Genomic DNA, 20,344 nt, shown 5'->3' with positions numbered 1-20,344 from the left:
TGACTAGGCTGAATCGCGGATGAAAACTCCTAGCGGCAGGTCACCATAACAGACTAAAATAATTTATACTATTCTAGGCCCATGTTTTATCAGCCCAACCGAATGAAATTGAAGTTGCAAATAATTTAGGAATGCCGACATTCGTACATACTACATATCAAACATGCAATACTTTAATGCCACCGTAATTGTAAAAAAAGTACAAAGGAAAATGAAAAAAAAAAAAAAAATACAATGCCAAAATATACTTCAGCGTACTATATTATAGACTTACACTAGATTTTCATAGTGTTTCTACTAAAATGGAAAACAACTTCATGGGCGCGTCGTTAATCTTAGTTAACAAAAAACAGTTGCTAAATCCCTTCATAAATTTCTTGTCTAATTTTTTTTTTCTTTCTTTCTTCGTTAATCTTGCATAAATGGATTATTTATCAGAACACGAATAAAAAACAGTCATAATTTCCCAGGTAGCAAACCTTACTCTTTTTTATTGTTGTTAAACAAAATAGAAAAAAGTAAGAGGAGAATGGTCTAGAAAATTAATTCAAACACTCATAAAACAAATCCAAAACTTTATATGTTACGTAAGCTAGTAACATATATACAGCTAGTTGTCGGATATAAAAGTTTTTGTCATATTTGGTTTGATTCCGTCAAGAAAAATTTTAATACCGAATTTTTGCTAGAAATCGATTTCATCAATCAGTAATATATTAAAATACTTTATCCAATTTTAGGCCCATGTTTTATCAAGCCACCTAAATGATATTGAAGTTACAAATTATTTAGTGCATAACTTTATTTTGGATAAAGGTTGCAGACAAGGTGGTTGATATTGTACCGGTATCAGCTGGTATGTACCGTACCAGTACATGTACTAGTATCGACGCATCAACATTTTATACCAGTTTAAATACTGACCAATTTTGGGCATTACAGGCTGGTATAGAAACAAGAAAAAAAAACTTTTTTTTTTTTTTTTTTAGTTTTGTAATTTTTTGAATTTTTATAACGGCAGAATGGTAATTTATTTGCATTAATTTATTAGTATTATTTTTTTTCTTAGTATGCAATGAACAATTAAGTTTTCTATTTTTTATATTGTGTTTTTTTTTTCTTTTAATTGATGCTAAAGTCTTAAATCATGAATAATTTGTTCTGAATTGAGGTAATGTTTTATGATAAACTTATGTATGCACACGCACACACATATAAAAATATAAAAAATAACGGTAAACTCGAAATAGTACACCAGTATTGACCACTACCGAAATATTTCGTTCTACTGGTCAAACCAGTACAGCCTCTGATACGAGATTGACTCCAACTTGTAGACCTTCATACATATCAAACATGTTGTAACTTACCTGCAAACTAATTCAAAGAGACATCAAAAATTTGCAACTTGGGGAACTCAAGTTTGCTTTTAGGTTTCCCAAATGCACCATGGAAATCGTTAGATCACAAGATTAAAACCCTCAACCTTGGAAGCATCCCCAATCAAGAGGGGAAAATGTCATGGAATTGATTGTTACCAAGCAGAAGAATCAGAGCACTCCCCTACAGTTCTCAAATTTTCATTCAGAAACAATGGAGTTTAACTATGACCGTGAGGGATAAAACAAGCAAAAATTCAAATAAAAGAAGCAAGAAAGTGGGGGAGATACCTTGGGCGTTACATCAACTCCAAACCATACATCACCGGTTACCTTCAAGTTGTCCAGTTCAACGACGCTAGGAAAGGGCTTGAAGCGACTTAGGAGGTCACTTACCTGAGAAAGAATGAAATAACCACAAAAACATAAAGAATGCATTCATAGAGACAAGGCAGGAGCAACAGGAAAATGAAATAAATCTTCACATTTCCAAATTCAGGCCCCAAAATAATTGAAGGATTGAAAGGATTTGCTCTAGCTGAATTGCGAACAAAAGCACCATCGTTGGAGCTGTACAAATCTGACAGTAGAAATAATAAATATGCCTCAATCAAGGATCCAAGAGAATTTCAACCCGACCCCTACCCCCTTTTTCATTAGGGGAGTCAAAGCAGAATATAATAGTTTAGATATGCATTTTTGTCATCTGTAGAAGAAGAAGAAGTAAATCTGATGTCACATTCTTGGGAAGATATTGAGATTTGGAGACATTAATACCAACTGCATGATCAAAGAACTGAAGAAAATAGCATGTGTTTAAGATTTGTTGTGAAAATGTTGTGGACATAACAAATATATTTAGTTCTTGATTTTAAGGCTACTTTTTTGCTTTTATTTTTTTACTATTTGCGAGTCTCACATAAATCACCTATTAATTTTATTTAACTTTTACTCCATATTAAAATAATAAATAATAATAAAATAATGAATCACTTTAAAAAATTTCTTAATAGATTTTATATTTAGTTTTATCTGGAGTAGTGTTCTAGATTTCTTGAAAATTCAATAATGGACCTTTACTAAAAGTAAACTAAGATGTGTCCGGTGATCATATTCATAGTTCATATTAAGATATTTTTGGAGTACCTACTTTTAGATTAAGATTGTCAAGAGTCATGTAATTGAACTTATACCTCCATTAGAAACATCGAAGAAAGAAAGATCAGAGTTTCAAGACTTTCTTGCTAAAGTGCCCTTTTACCAATTTTTTATGTTAAAAAGAAAAAGGTGAGGTCAGATGCTTATGTTTTATTGAAAGTATCATAATTTAACCCCAAAAAAAAAAAAAAGATATCATAACGCTAACTCATAATGACATACTTTCTTATGCATCGGACATTGTGCTGTTGGCGAAATCCTGTTTTTGCAAGCTTGGAGAACTTCCACCTTCAAAACTCTCAACCGGATGTCATAAAGTTGCATTTACGTTATATTTTGGTATTAAAAACTATTAGTCAAGGATATTACACTTTAATGTGTTTGGAATTCTTATCACTAGAGGTAATAGCTCATTTGTGCATACATGATATGAAGATTCTCAAGCCAATGTTATTTGCTTATTTGCAGATGCATCAGAAATATGATTAACTCTAAACCACACGTGGTTGATTTAGTAATTCTTAAGGTCTCGTGAGACCTTAGAGGTCTTAACAAAGGTGTAGGGTCAGATTTGGCAGCCCAGGCCCAAGAGGGATGGGTTAAGAGCCCAATGAACTCAAGACAATGAATTTGTAGAGAGTGGGCGAAAGAGCTGGGCTAGGTGTTAATCAAACAGAGATTAATTATATCGTTTGAGGATTCATTGACGTAAGATTACACTCATCTTCCTTTACAGATGTCTGTCCGAAGAGGTTTATTATTAAAATGTGAGGTGGTTACAATTCTTGGAACTACAATGAATTTGTCTAATTCCTTTCTCCCCCTTTTTTTCCGGTCCCCATTATCAGAGACCTCTCTTGCTTACATAGCACCCCTTTCTATCATCTCCATCGTCCATTTGTTCTTCATCTAAGCATCCACTTGAGTGCATGTCCCATCAGGTACTCTCTTTGCCCCTCCGTGAGTGGTAGTAGCTGAGATTATATTGTTCAGGGGTCTTCTCCACATTAATACAGCCAGGAAAGTAGCTACAGTGCATTTAATGCGGTGATGGTAGCTTTTCCTTAAGATATTTTCTCGTCCTAATCATTCCCAGATACGCTCAGAGCTTATCTTTGTCGTGGGGATTGCCCGAGGGTCCATTCAGACCTTCTATTCACTGGCTGGGTTGAGACTATTTACATCCGAGGAGTGTAATCTCTTCGGAAAAAATGTGATCTCTTCGGACGTTACTCTTCTTTTACTTCTGGGTTGGCTGCGTTTAGATGAATCCTACCCCGACCCGCTATTACTCTTCGGACGTACAGTATCCCTCGAGACAGGGCCCACAGCCCAATAAGTATGTTTGGGCTTTCATCCCCCACAAAAGGTATATATAATTTCGAGGACAAAATTTTTTTATGGGGGGAAGGATGTAACACCCCATAATTTTGATACCAATTAAATTATTATACATAAATTATAAAGGAGGCCTACAATTAAATGAATTAAATTGATTTAGGTCTAAGATATTAAAAATAAGATAAATACTATAGAATATAAGCCCAAGTGAGGTGGCATAAGTAAATATGTGGGCCTTGAAAACCCTAGCCTTCTTCCTCTTTAGTTACATGTGTATCTATTGATGGGATTCCTTTTGCTTCAGCTGACTATTGAACGTTGATTTTCTTCACTGTGGCTGTGAGTGGAGACTACAGGTACGGTTCTCTTCTACTCTAAACTTAGGAAAGTGGAAATACTCAATGAGTCAGTGGCTAGCTTTTGTTCCCACTCTTATAGCATCTGTTATTGGCGTACCTAATAGACAGAAAAATTAGGAGCTGCTGTTATGGATCTAAAGCTAGGATTATTATATTAGAAAAAGGGGTGCTTTGTGGTTTATATATAATTGTTTATAGTCTCATTGTATTCACCATTAAACTGACCTGCATCCACGCCCTTTTCATTGCCGAAATCCTAGGCCAGGGCATCAAGGGAAACTAGGCAATTGGATGGATAAATTAAGGTATATATGTTGATCAGATAGGTATATATATCACGTGGCTTCCAATACTAGGTTGAACATATATATAATATTAGAGTGAATGGATATATATGATATATGGCTTCTTTTATTAGATGGATCAGACATCCATCATTCAGCCTATATTGAGTCTTATTTTACTTGAAGCTATTCCATACATTTGACCCTGCCATTAGGTTCGGCCATATTGAAGTTTCATGAATATCTATGATTATGTTAATGGAAAAATCTGATTAGGCAGCAATATTTTCAAGTCCAGAAATCTGATCAAAGCTGAAAGTAAATTGGATAGTTAGGTGAATAAATAGAGAATTTTGGATATATCAATATTGTCTAGGATAAAACCGTTTAAGTGTGAAAATAGATTTTTAAGTGAGAAATTGTGTATTGATGAACCTATTTTTGCTGTTGCTAGGTTCTAATTCTACTGAATTGTTGTGATTCAAGGAAGGTTGATTTCTTTTATTTTTGCAACTAAGAGGTAAGTGGTGTTTACTAATTTTGGGAGTTTTCCAAAACAATGTTGATTATTAAACTATTTTATATCAAAGAAATATGTTGATATTCTATATATAAATTGATATTTTATAAATGCTTGATGTGCACATTGACTATTCGTTTTATGAAAAACTTGTGGGACAACCTAAATTCATTTAAACTTGTATGTGTGAATACATCCTTATATTTTGAGAATTATGAATGGATTATTTTTGTGAGCATCTTGAATGGATTATTTTTTTGAGCATCTTGAATATGTTTTGAAAACCTATGGCAAGTCATGATTAAAAGCTCAGTATTGTATTTAATCCTTTGCAATGGACAATTATACTGCAACTAGTCCTTAGTAAGGGAGGGTCCCAGAAAAGGGGACAGTGCACATTTGATAACTCCTTAGCAAGGGAGTATACTATTGAGGATCCAAAAATGAAGCTCCTTAGCAAGGGAGTGCACCTTTAAGTTCCAAATGAGCCATCCTTAAGAAAGAAGATGAAAAGGAGGTTCCAATCCCAAAAAGGGGACAGTACAACCCTGTCAACGGGGCGTAAACGTTGACCACGAGAAAAGCCTAGGAATTTGTTTATATGATGGTATTGATATATATATATATATATATTATGATGGCTCACGATATAAAGATATTTTTTTTTATATGAAATATTTGATGATAAATATTGATGAGTTACAAGTTATGAATTTGTTGTAAGAATTATTTATGTGAAAGGTTTGTTCCCACACCCCATTGTTAGTGAATTCCACTTATTGAGTTATCTCACCCCCATTTATTTCCCATTACAAATATGTTAGAGGGATTATTGGAGTAGAGATTCTTGGGAGACAACAGTTATAAACTATTTTGTGGAATTGAGGATTTTATTATCATTTTTATGGCATTAAACAATGTATTGGAGAATCATTTTGAGGATGTTTTGTTTTTGGTGAATTAGAGCTTTGACATTTGTGATGAGATTTAAGGTTGCTGATTTCTTTTATTTAATATTTTTATGGATTATTCAGATTAAATAGACTTTTATTACTTATGATTTTGGGGCGTTACACTTATCACTAGAGGTAATAGCTCATTTGTGCATACATGATATGAAGATTCTCAAGCCAATGTTATTTGCTTATTTGCAGATGCATCAGGAATATAATTAACTCTAAACCACACGTGATTGATTTAGTGATTCTTAAGGTCTCGTGAGACCTTAGAGGTCTTAAATTCGAAACCTCTTACTAACTTCTTCAAACACTATAGGTAGTGCAATTGGGAGTGATCCTTAGATGCAGGAGTGTATGTTTGAAATACTCAAAACCTGTAAGGTTGTTGAACTTTAGATGCAAAGACAACAGAGTCGATTTCTCCATGTTGAATATCCATTTTGGTATTTGACCGTGAACTTTTATTGTAGCAAAGATTCAAAACCCCAATTTATTCTGGTAACTTAGTAAAATTGGGAACTCGGTTAAGTTACATACATGATGTAGCCAATATTAAAAGCTTTAGTTTTGGACTCTTGAAAGGTTGAGGTCACTAAAATTTCTAAGTTTTAAAAGCAAGTCCAATTCTACTGTGCTACTAAGGTTATTTCCAACTAGACTCGAGATTTCAAGATTTGCATGCTTAGTAATTGACGGTGGAATAGAATCAAACAATTTATTGCCCCCATGGGATATGGCTCAAGAAAATTAGTTGGATAACGTTTATAAGCCAAGGTGAAATTTGACTAGTTAGGCTGGGTTAGGTTCTTAAGAGAAGATGTAATGTCACCATATGAACTGTTAATTGCTAAGTGCAAATCTGTGTCTTTTGTTTGATTTCCTAGCCAAGACAAGGTATGTGCATTGAAAGTATTGTAGAAACGATCTAGCTGAGCAAGTTGTGATTTGCGTGAGGTTGGCTAAAGAAAAAGAGATTTGCACTCAAAATTATGATATCAAAGACTCAATTGATGAAATTGTTGAGGTTGCCAAGTGAAGTTGGTATCAAACCTGTGAAATTGCAAACTATCAATGTATGATTCATATAAGGACATTAGGTTTCCAATTGAATCTAATAGCTTACCAAAGAAACCCGTGCCTGTAAGTCTCACTAATCGAAGGGGTATTCAGCGTATAATCCACGGCCTCTCAAGCCAAGATAGGTCACAACTCACAAGTTTGCCAAGATATTAGTACCATGGAAGATAAGGATTCTGATACGTTATTCTAAATCTTCTTAAATAAATTCGTTCACTTTTTTTCTTTTTCATAGAAACTTTTTGTGAATGGTTTTGGATTTTTTTTTTCCATTTTAAATTCTAGCCTTATTTTTCTTATATATATGTATGTATGTATGTATGTATGTATGTATGTATATTTGGAAACATAAACAATGCAGTTAACTATCAATTATTAACTTATTTTGGCATTGCAACTTGGAAAACTTTTTTCCTTAATTAGATATTGCAAAATTTTGAGGCTGGTTAAGTTCGCAGCAAGACTTTTTAGGCCGGGTTTTTGGAGTTTCAATGGATTGAATGAGAGATCAAGGGAAACCAAATTGGAAAGCTCAAAGATTTCTGATGGAATTTGACCACTGAAGACATAGAGAGGTTGAGATATGTTATGTTTGAGAGGTACCTGATACTTGGGGGAATTTGAGAATAATTGAAGTCATTATCAGCGAGATTGAGCTTTTGAGGGTGAACAAGGCTGGAAAAGGCTCCTGCTGAAGTTGATGGAGCCATAGAGATAACTGCTGCTGAGGGCAAGGCCAATCACATGACCAGTAACTCTATCACATAGGACACCATCCCAATCATTTGTTTTCCCAGAGTTCCACGATGAAACCTTTGGATAAGCAAAAGGGTCACTAGACACACTCATTTTAGTAACAAAGCTTTGCTTGAATTGCAACAAGGCTGAACGCTCAGAATCATTGCATAAAGGCTGAGTTGAAAAAGAGGAGCAACTATTTGGAAAATGAAACGTTGACAAGAAGAAGAGCAAGCGCATGAAGATTAAGAAACACATATTAATGTCTTGAAAAAATCTTCCTTAATTAGCACTGTGGTAACTTAAACTAGGAATAAGCTGCTTTTATAGACAAGATTCAAGTGGTTCTATTATGCTTGTGTGATACACACATTTAAAAAAAAAATCCGTATAAATTAAATTAAATATTTTAATAATAATTAAGAATGTAGAGTAAAATACTTTAAGTTATGGAGCAAAAGCACATTGCTTAAGTCCAATTGTTTTTCATAACGAAAATTTATATTAAATTGTTAAAATAATATAAAGTAAATAATGACTCTTATAAATTTCTCGATACTTTCAATAATAGAATTTTAATCCGAGTAATATTTTCAAATTTTTCGAAACCTTGACTATAAAGTTTCACTTAGCTTATACTGTAAATGTAATTTTAATACACTCCTATATGCCACATGTTGTAAGATTAAAAAAATGAAAAATAAAATAAGATACATCTAGGGCTCATGTGGTAAGAGATTTCTAGTAACGTTGTTTGTATTTTTTTGGAAATATGTATGAGTGAAAAAATGTGTGAAAATACAAGTAATGTTGTTTAAAACGGGCCCCTATTTGGCCCAATTATAGCCTAATTATAGTGTGTAAGATACAACTTAAATCATAATCAAGGGAGGTATTCATTTGGCAAAAATCATGTAGTTCAATTAGTTGGCACCTCATCATATTTCCATGACATCTAAGGTTTAGATCCTCTTCACCCATTGCAATGACAAATTATCTAGACAAAATGAATGTGTTCATTTATCAGTTATCACGACCGAAATTTTGAAGACTCAACTTTTATCATATAGTGTACAATTTAAAATAAATGTCAAACTCATGTCTGAAAAAGTGTATTACTTATAAAAAGATCCTAGAGATATAAAAAGAGAATTTTAGGATTTTTCTCTTATGTTAGCAATTTTGCATCGTAATAAGGAAATCACTATCAAATATAGCTTCCTTTGCTACAAGTCTTGTATCTCAATTAGTTGGCGCCTCTTAATCTTTTTAAGACATCTAGGTTTCAAACCCTTCATTCCCTATTGTAACTATCAAATTATAAATTAAAAAAAAAAAAAAATTAATAAAGAATCCTTCCTCCAACTACCATGGCTAACTAGTTTCTTCTTATTTTTTTTCTCTATTTTGTAAATTTCTTTTACAAATTTCATATTGTAATATTTTAAGAGATTACTATGGTATTCAAGATTAAAAAATACTAATAAAATAAATAGAGAAATTCAAGAATTTGGAAATACAATTACATGTTGAAGTTTGAAGATCTTTTGCAAGATTAACAAACCCTTGCTTTATTTTTATGTAGTAACAGCAGGGTTTAACTTTATAGGTACACTAGTCGCAGACCCGCGCGTTGCGCGTGATAATTTTTTAGATAAAATACTATTTTAGTCCCTAGACTTTATAAAGAGCCTTTAAAAAAAATGTTTTATTATATTTTTAATAATTTTGTCTATATCATTTTTTTTTTTATCATTATCATATAATTATTGGTTGATGATTTGCATAACACATCCATTAAATGAGGTAAAACTATTCATTAAATTTTTTTAAGTCATGGTGATACTTCTAATACTAATATATATATATATATATATTATAATTTTCCTCGTTAGAGTTTTATAATTTTTAAATTTAAATGTTGTATTATTATATTTAATTGTTGCTTATTGATTTAATTAAGTGAATGTAATGGTTGATTTTATTGCACTATAAAGTTTTCAATGTCCTCTGTATAACCATCTTTATTTTATTTCTTACTCCTCTTGACCACCTTTTTCTTTTCCAAATAACGGTTATTAATTGGCGTTTGATTTCATTTCTTTTTTGCTTCCTTCATTTATTCTTTATTACTTTGTATGTTCCCTTGCTAGTTGTAAATTTTATGGTTATCAATAAGAAATAGATATCACGGATGACTTAAATAGTTATAGATGTAGTTACGTTAATGGTATGTCAAAAGTTTTTTTTTTTTCAAGGAAATATGAAAGGTCTCAACCAATTAAGATATCCATAATATATTAACAGATATCTTAATATATTACCTGATATCCATTATATATTACCTGGAGGAATTCGGACTTCAGATACATTTTTGGTGACATCACCATTTTCATTAAAGTAGTGTGTATATAGATATTAGAATTTTTGTTCGTAGTCTCACTATTATAATCATGTCATCTCTATCTAGTGCTCCTCACAAATGGATCATCCTCCATATCTCTTAACGAGTAATCAAATATAAGTAAATCCATAATTTATACGCACACATATATGAATACACACACACACACACACACACACACATTTATATGTTAAATTGAAGACTTTAATAATAATAATAATATATATATATATATATAAATGTAACTTTATGAAAAACCTACCAACAATACGATGTGAAGGTGACACAATCATAAATGAAGCAGATCCTCTTTCTACAGAAACCTCTCCTCTCAAAGCATCAACATTGTTGAAGTTAGCATCTACTAAATGACTTCTATTAGCTGCCATATAACTCATATTCATTTGCCTATCTAACACAATACCCTTATCCAACTATAAGTCAGTAGAAATATGTTGAGTTGCAGGAGCATGAATATTGGTTGGATAATTGTGATTTCTCCTAGATGCAAGAATCACCCTTCTTCTCAGTTGTGCATAATAGAAGACTCCATAGTACCTACAAACCATCAGTTACTAATTGTCATTATAGTAAAAAATAATTTCAAATAACTGGTGGATAATATGAACAACCTACACTACCAAAAATAATATGAGGAGAATTTTAGAAAAACATTTCATTTTAGTTACAATTGACATTTACACATACTTGAAGAAAACTTCCAGCTTTTGAACTTGCAATTTGATAGATAATCCGCAATAATTTGGTAGACAATATGAACAACCTACACAACCAAAAAAATAATATAAAAATGATTTTAGCATACCGAGACAGAATATAAAAATATTTTACCATAGCCTTTTCATTATGTTTATAATTGAGAGTTAGACATACTTGACGAATCAATCCAGCTTTTGAACTTGCAATTTAATAGAAAATCCGTAATCAACTGGTAGAAAATATGAACAACCTATACAACCAAAAGATAATATAAAAAATATTTTAGCATTCCGTTTTGGGGTGCATTCATTTTGCTACCATCTATTTATAGTGTCTTCCTGGTTGGTAAGTAAATTCACACATGTAACATGAAGAGCATTTTTCTAAGACTATTTGGAGATTCCTGCCTTTATGCAATTGCATTCAAAATGAAAATATAAATAAAATATTAAGCATTGTGGCTACAAAACATAAATAAAAATTATGTGATATTTTTGCACCAGTCATGTTTTTCAATAGAAAATATCTAATCTCTGAACATATTACAATCTCATTTGATGATTATCTCAAAATCTAAACATCATGTGCTTCTAAAATAGTTAGAATTTTTACTGAATTATTTTACAATCTCATCTGACGATTATCTCAAAATTTGAATATCATGTGGTTCTAAAGTATTTGGAAAATTTTTTATTTATAAAATTCCCCCATTTTCCCAACTTGTCTAGGTTTTATATCTTTTGTACCGTGGGAATGTAATTCAGTAAAATTTCATATTGAAAGATAGACACCCTAGCTACTAACGTGACTCCATAGTACCTACCAACCATCATTTACTAACCGTCATTATAGTAAAAGATCATTTCAAATAACTGGTGGATAACATGAACATCCTACCAATAATATAAGGATTATTTTGGCAAAGCATTTCATTTTAGACAGACTTGAAGAAATATTCCAGCTTGTGTGAACTTGAAATTTAATAGATAATCCATTATAATTTGGTAGAAACCAAAAGATAATATAAAAATTATTTTAGCACACAAAAAGATAACATATTCTAAGTTTTATAATAGCCTTTTTCATTAATTGAGAGTTGGACATACTTTACAAAACAATCCAGCCGTTGAACTTGCAATTTAATAGATACTTTGTAATCAACTGGTAGAAAATATAAACAACCCACATAACCAAAGGAAAATATAAAAAATATATTAGCATAGCATAGCCTTTTCATTTTATAGCTGTTGAACTTGCAATTTAATAAATATTTCGTAATCAACTGGTAGAAAATATGAACAATCTACACAACTGAATAAAAATTTAAAAAATATTTGAGCATAGCCTTTTCATTTTAATTATAATTAAAAGTTACAAATACTTGAAGAAACAATCCAGCTTAAAAACATGTAAATTAATAGGTAACTTGTGAGCAACTGGTGGTTAAAATAGTAATCAAAACGATGACAGGTGTCCACATCATTCAGCACCAAGACCTTTTATGTGATATTTTTGCACCAGTCATGTTTTTCAATAGAAATTGTCTAATCTCTAAACATATTACAATCTCATCTGAGTTATCTCAAAATCTGAACATCATGTGGTTCTAAAGAATTTGGAATTTTTATTGAATTATTTTAAAATCTCATCTGACAGTTATCACAAAATTTGAATATCATGTGGTTCTAAAGTATTTGGAAAATTTTTTATTTATAAAATTCCCCCCAAGATAATCCATTATAATTTGGTAGAAACTGAAAGATAATATAAAAATTATTTTAGCACACCAAAAGATAATATAATCTCAATTCTATAATAGCCTTTTCATTAATTGAGAGTTGGACTTACTTTACGAAACAATCCAGCTGTTGAACTTGCAATTTAATAGATAATCTGTAATCAACTGGTAAAAAATATCAACAACCTACACGACCAAAAGAAAATATAAAAAATATTTTAGCATAGCCTTTTCATTTTATTTATAATTAAAAGTTACAAATACTTGAAGAAACAATCCAGCTTTTGAATTGAACAGCCTACACAACCAAAAGATTATATAAAATTATTCAAGCATACCAAAAGATAATATAAAAATATTTTAGCATAGCCTTTTTCATTTCATACTTGAAGGAACATTCTAGCTTTATTTACAATGGAATTTCCTAGCAAATCAACTCATTCAAGAAAGTCCTATTTTTTTTTTTGTTATGTTCTTTGGTTACACAAACTATTCAGGCAACAGTGGAATTTCCTAGCAAAGCAACTCATTAAACAATACACTGCAGAAAAGTAGAAGTAATATGTTCTGACTATGTGCAACTGTATCAAGCTCGACTGCATGCATATTTGTTTTTTTATCCAGATAGACTGCTACCATTGCCTCCATAATGGTAATAGCTTTGAATCTATCTATGACACTTATGGACCAAGAAGGCACGTGGCTAATGTACTTCAGTTATTTATTGTGCGTTACAAAAGAGAATCCGCAAAATCATATCCCAAAAGGCATATGAGATACTATGGAAGGTGATGATGTGGCCCTTGCATCACAGCTTGTGGCAAGAGACAATGGTTCGGATGAAAGTTTACAAGTATAAATGCTGTATTGGGAAATTTTCTTCAGGTGCTACAATATTGCCTGATTTTACACTACATGATTGTCACACTATTTTTGGCTTATCCCTACCTAGAACTTCCCCACATGTTAACCAAACCAAATTGAACCAAATCAACAAATTAAGATACAACCCAACTCAAGTTAATAAAACCAACATACAGTTACTTAAAGCAGCTATACATCTAACTCTTAACAATAAACCATAATTCGTTCCAAAAAAGCTACCTAACAAAGCAAGAAAATGGTGTGCAGTAGATTTTTTACATGTACAAAATTAGTTTAATGGCTTTGTAAATACATTATCATAAAAGCAAATATCTTTTGAGACATGGTCCAGGCGTTACAATCCAGTCAAACATGCTAAGCACCCACCAAATATAGGAATCGATGGAATCCACATCAATTAATTTTCTAAAGCCAACAACCACCAAGCTCTCTAAACAACTCGGATATCCAACTAACGTTGTCACCTTCTGGAAAAATTTAATTAGTACCACCACACTGAAAACTTAGTTTTCATAATCAATGAAGTTGCTCATTAAATGAGACTGAAACTGTGAGGGTAAGGGTAATTCAAAACTTACAAACCAATGTTGAGTAGCCTAGTTGTTTTCCTTGCAATTTCTAAAATAATTTGAATTATTTTTAACTAAGCTTCCTCTCCCTCCAATCACTTTTCAGGCATGCTATTCTATCCTTTAGAGTTGGGTTTCCAAAAAGTTTATAACTGGATGGTAATAAGCCTGGTCAATGCTTTTGAAGCACTTATTGCTTATTGTTTTCTTATCTCCAAGCCTAATGTTGCATTGAATTGTGAAATTCCAAAAGAACTTCAAAATAAGAGCACCAGATGATGCAATGAAGATTTTTTTTTTTTTTGAAAAGATGCAGTGGATCACTTAAAATTTGATATGCTTCCCCTAGTACCTATAAACATCATAAATAATGAATGAATTTGGACTTTTAAAAATAATCTCTTTTTGTGGTTTTAATATTGTGAACAATGTTATAAGTATGAAAAAAAAAAATGAAGTAATAGATGACAGTGCAGGACACTTTGCATCAAGCATATGAACTTTTAATTCTACTTTAAATAACATCTAAGTTTGTAAGCAACTTTTGGAGTTCCAGTGATGCAAATTTATTATAAATCATCTATGAAGACAGTTGGTTGGCTAGTTGAATAAAAATCTAACAAAAGCATTGTTATGCTAAGTAAATGTTCAATTGCCCAATTCACTCTGTAATAATATTAAGCAAAGGATAGAGTGGGAACCTTTAGGTAGATCAATTTTGGAAATATAAAACCCAAAAAAAAAAAAAAAAAATTCAGACAACAATGAGTAGCCCCTTTCTTATTAAAAAATAGTCATAAGCAATATACCAGTCAACGCGAACTCAGCAATATACCAATCTTTGCGATGTTACTGTTATCTATCAAATCATAAAAGAAAAAAAAAACATTTGAGAGGATCAAATCATAAAAGAAAAAAAAAACATTTGAGAGGAAATTACATGGTCAAAATTACACAGGTTGTGAACATATTTATCACCTCCATATTTGTTCCTTCTTTTAATCAGTCATGGATAAAAGCAATCCGATTTCTCTTCTCCACCATGCTTTCCTCTTCCAGCTTCAATTTTTACCAAAAACAGACGCACTTCATCTGCCATGTACAATACCCAACAATAAGTAAAAAAATTTCGAGGATAAGTCCCAATCAAAAAATTCAAAATGAATAGATCCAAAAGAGGTAGAGCTCCAATTAAAAAACCCACCAATAAAAAATTCAGCACCCTAAGAAAAACAATTTAGAAAGTAAAAGGAAAAAAAAAAAAATCAAGCAAAAGAACAAAGCACAAAAGAAACTGGGATTTAAAGATACCTCAACTCAATCATCTAGGTTTTGCCAATATTTATATACTGTGAGGAGAGTAAGACAGGAAGGAAGGGAGATAGAGAGGCTACCGTTAGAAGGGAGAGAGGGTGACGTAAAATAAGTGTGAAACCATGGAATAGAAGGTGGGGGGGAAGGAACTAAATGTGCATGAGAAAGAGAAGGTGGGGAAGGGGAAGGAACAAAATATGAAACGGTGAAACTGAAACTGAATGTGGGAGAGAGGAATGAAAGTTGTAACCGTGAAAACAGAGTTTCAGAAAGGGTTTTAGTTGAAAAGGCTTTGGGTTTGGGCTTTATGGTGGAATTAAATTTATAAGAAGTGGGCTTTAAGTGGAGAGAGGGCTGGAAAATATTTTATATTTATTAGTATTTTCAAATTGTCAAAAACTATTTTAAAACCTATATAAAAGAGGATGGAAATGACATGGCTGCTGATGTGGCTCAATGTGAGCGCAGCAACATTAAATTCTACGCTTCAGCTTTTAGTATTATATAGATTTTATTAAAAGGATAAAGTTTAGTTACAAAGTTGGTTGTAACCTTTTTATAGGAGGTGAATTTTGACAAATCTATCATTAGATTACATATTCTTCTTATATTCTCCATGCTTGCAAAATTTCTAAAAAATTAAAGATCAATAGCTATGTCATCAACAAATTGTTTAAATTGCAAGTTTTTGTAGTTTAAAATTATTTATAAAATATAAATCTATAAATCATATAGTAAATAATATTTGATTGCTTGCAAAATTTCTAAAAAATTAAATATCAATAGTTATGTCATCAATAAATTATTTTTATTGCAAGTTTTTATAGTTTAAAATTATGCATAAAATATAAGTTTATAGATCATATAGTAAATAATATCCGATTGACACAAATTTGACATGTGTATTAAGAGCATAAATGAACTTGAGATAACGAAAATACCATAAAAAATCTTCTTAATTACTGATCAAATACCCAAAAAAAAAAAAAAAATGCAATTAGAAATCAAATATGAACTTGAGATAACGAATGAAGCAGTATCTTTTTTGAGGCTCTAAAATTGGACAATATTTTGAGGCAATGAAACTCATTGTGCAAATCTCAACATGATTAAGCAAGCGTCCACATACTTCCACCATTCAGATCTTTTTTTGTTTTTTGATAGGTGCCATTCAGATATTATTTAGTGCCACAGATATTCAGCACCAATGATTTTATTTTATTTTTTGGCTCCATAGAAATTCAGCACCTATGATAGTTCAGTGCCATAGATATTAAGCACCCATGTTTTTTTTTTTGGCTCCAGGCACCTATTAATTCAATTACTTCAAAAAAAAAAAAAAAAATTTCTTCACCTCATAAACACGGCTTAAAAATATTGCCTCCATCAACTTGCCTTAATTTCAGTAGTATTTGTGCCAAGGAATATATGCGGTAATTGTAAATAACATTAAAGGAATAATAGTAATTCTCTATGCAAGAAAACACATCCCAAAGAATTAAAATAGAATTTCACTCATCAAATAAAGCAAACACATTAATTAATCAAGGATAAGCAACTATAAAAACTAGAAAAAGGGCATCCCTAAGACTCCAGAATTTCAGACATCCAATTTAAATGCCCTAGTTTTTCAGAACTAATATTGTATTCACAGGATACTGGATCTTTACAACACTTACCTATCCCATAAATGTAATAATTTAGAAGTAAGAAAATAATATACCTGCACAATGGACAGGAGTGAATCAAGTCCATCCAATGCAGAAGCACGCACGGGGACACCAATAACAGGCAAGGGAGTGAGTGCGGCTACCATACCTACAAGTCACAACAAAGCTCAATTAATTCCAGTGAGACATTAAAAGCTTTTTTTTTTTTTTTTTTTTGGCTCCAGGCACCTATTAATTAAATTACTTCAAAAAAAATATATATATATATTTTCTTCACCTCATAAACACGGCTTAAAAATATTGCCTCCATCAACTTGCCTTAATTTCAGTAGTATTTGTGCCAAGGAATATATGTGGTAATTGTAAATAACATTAAAAGAATAATAGTAATTCTCTATGCAAGAAAACACATCCCAAAGAATTAAAATAGAATTTCACTCATCAAATAAAGCAAACACATTAATTAATCGAGGATAAGCAACTATAAAAACTAGAAAAAGGGCATCCCTAAGACTCCAGAATTTCAGACATCCAATTTAAATGCCCTAGTTTTTCAGAACTAATATTGTATTCACAGGATACTGGATCTTTACAACACTTACCTATCCCATAAATGTAATAATTTAGAAGTAAGAAAATAATATACCTGCACAATGGACAGGAGTGAATCAAGTCCATCCAATGCAGAAGCACGCACAGGGACACCAATAACAGGCAAGGGAATGAGTGCGGCTACCATACCTGCAAGTTACAACAAAGCTCAATTAATTCCAGTGAGACATTAAAAGCAACTGTGAAACAATATATGGAGCATAGTTCAGATAAACTTGCCTGGCAAGTGGGCTGCACCTCCAGCACCAGCAATGATAATCTGAATACCTCTCTCCAGGGCAGATGAGGCGTAAGAAAACATCATTTCAGGGGTCCGGTGAGCTGAAACTATTTTCACCTGCATATTATAATTTGTTAAGGTAGAATTGAAATATACAAGAAAATAAAAATTTAATGATCAATAACTCCTAAATTCCAAAATAGACCCTGTAGTTCATTAGAAGTCAACCTCTTAAGGCACACCAAACATATTCACAATCCTTGCAGCATCCTTCATAACAGGAAGATCTGAATCAGAACCCATAATGATCCCAACACGTGGTGTTACTGCATTCAGAATGGGAGCAACATAAACACAATTTGAGTGTAACGAACTTTCTAAATCAAAACTTAAGGCATGTAAACTTTAAACAAAAGGAAAACACTTTGCGACTATCAACATAATAAGGGTATAGCTACATGAAAGATTGTGGATCCCCCACCCCACAAGAGAGTAAAAATCATAAATGAAGAGAGACTGACAGCCGCAATATCTTGGTAAAAAGAGAATTAAATCAATTTTTTAAATGGAAATGATAAATTGTAATCTCCAAACGCTTTAGAATCCACGCCTCTTAAAAATAAAATCTTAGGGTAATTTCCCTCCCTATAATGTCACTTTTCCATCCTAAGCCAAAGTAAAGACTTTTTTTTATGCAAAATATAATAACCCAAAGCTCATTGCCTGAAAATTAAAGTAGCATTAGTGCTGATTGTTGGACATTTTTATAAAAAATATTATATTTATTTTAATACTCATTTATGTGTATCAATTATCCCTTAATGTCAGATACGTTGATTGCTAAATTTTGAAATTCAAATATAATTCAAAATTTGAATAGCTTTTGTCAATGTTTTTAATTAGGAAATTTATGAATATTAACATGATATTAATACCATAATTGCCAGCATATTTGGTTTTATTACATATATATACTTTCCATTCAAAACTTTTTGTATTCAAACGTTCTTATTTAATTAATATGATATAATAACGTCATATATAGAAGATTTTTCAGCACTTAAATGTATTAAATTATTTTATGTTATAATAAGTAACTATATATACACAAATGTTTACTATTTGGTTTAATGGACAATGGTCAAACAGTTAGCAATTTTTTGTAACATATATTTAGAAAGAAAACTTTTGAAAAGGTATAGTAATAATGGGCCAATAAATGCTTGGCATTATGATCCTTTCTTTCTTTGTTCTCAACGTACAAAAGGTTTTGACTGGTTTATATAATATATATATATATATATATGTGTATGTATGTATGTATGTATGTATAAAGAAAGGTATTGATCACACATTGGTTTCAATAATTTTATGATCATATAAAGTTTTAAAGATAGCAAACGTTTTATTTTTTGGCTAAGGGCAAGCAACATGTCTTGTCCTATATATATGGAAAGAAATAAAAGTTTCAAATACACACATTTTTATTTTTGAATTAGAAAGCTTCAAACTTTTCAAAAACAATTTATTATTGTCTTAAACACTTACCATCTATTGCTTCTTACTACTCACAAAAATATTCTATCTTTTACAAAATTTTCTAGGAAAAGAAAGTACTATAAAGAGCTTATATCTTACGAGCAGTGTAGGCTTGCAAGGATAATCAACAAACGTGGCTGGGTTGTTATATCTTGGGGACAACGTGCAGAAACTATTTGTCTAACTACATCGGATATACTGTAGACGGCACGATTTGTCTCAAGACAGTGACTTGGTCCACGCTTCATCTCTGCCACCTCTTTTGGTAAAATCAAATTGTGCAATTTCCAAGGAAAATTCAGGTATTATCTCTCCTTTATTTCCAACAATTTGAGACAAATCGTTATGGAGAACACAAAATCATCCTTGCAAAATGGTAATGTTATGTTTAATTCCTCTAGAGCGGGTGATCTTAATAAGCCATTCCACTTCTGTGGTGTTAACTTTAAGAGGTGGAGACAAAAGACTTTATTTTATCTTACTCTCTTGAATGTGGCTTATGTTTTAACTGAGAAAAAACCAAAGAAAAAAAAATATATGAACAATTGACTAAAGAAGAACTTTCTCAACATGAAAAAGATGTTAAGAAATGGGATAAGGATCATCTTTACTGTAGAAATTATTTACTTAATTGTCTTTCTAATGATTTGTATGATTATTATGATCAAGATTACAAATCAGCCAAAAAGATATGGAAGGCATTGAATAAAAAATATGATACAGAGGAAGCTAGATCCAAGAAATATGCACGTAGCCGATTTTTCTGGTTTCAAATGGTTGAAGGCAAGTCCGTGGTGGAACAATCATATGAACTCCAAATGATTTCACAAGATGTTCGATTTGAAGGCATTCAAGTAG

General features: G+C 31.5%; 1 long non-coding RNA gene across 1 annotated transcript; it reads right to left on the bottom strand.

The window, feature by feature from the left end:
• Positions 1 to 11,083: 11,083 nt before the first annotated feature.
• LOC136063841 (uncharacterized) lies at positions 11,084 to 17,259 on the bottom strand. The gene is made up of 5 exons (XR_010625490.1): positions 17,169 to 17,259; positions 15,110 to 15,223; positions 14,941 to 14,990; positions 12,788 to 12,863; positions 11,084 to 11,189 (listed from the first exon to the last, which is right to left on the bottom strand). It is a non-coding gene; the product is annotated as an uncharacterized LOC136063841 (long non-coding RNA).
• Between the last annotated feature and the right edge of the window lie 3,085 nt (positions 17,260 to 20,344).

Source organism: Quercus suber, unplaced genomic scaffold (assembly GCF_002906115.3).
Source record: "Quercus suber isolate HL8 unplaced genomic scaffold, Cork oak 2.0 scaffold_584, whole genome shotgun sequence".
Taxonomy (NCBI): domain Eukaryota; kingdom Viridiplantae; phylum Streptophyta; class Magnoliopsida; order Fagales; family Fagaceae; genus Quercus; species Quercus suber.
This window is presented reverse-complemented; position numbering and strand designations above follow the sequence as displayed.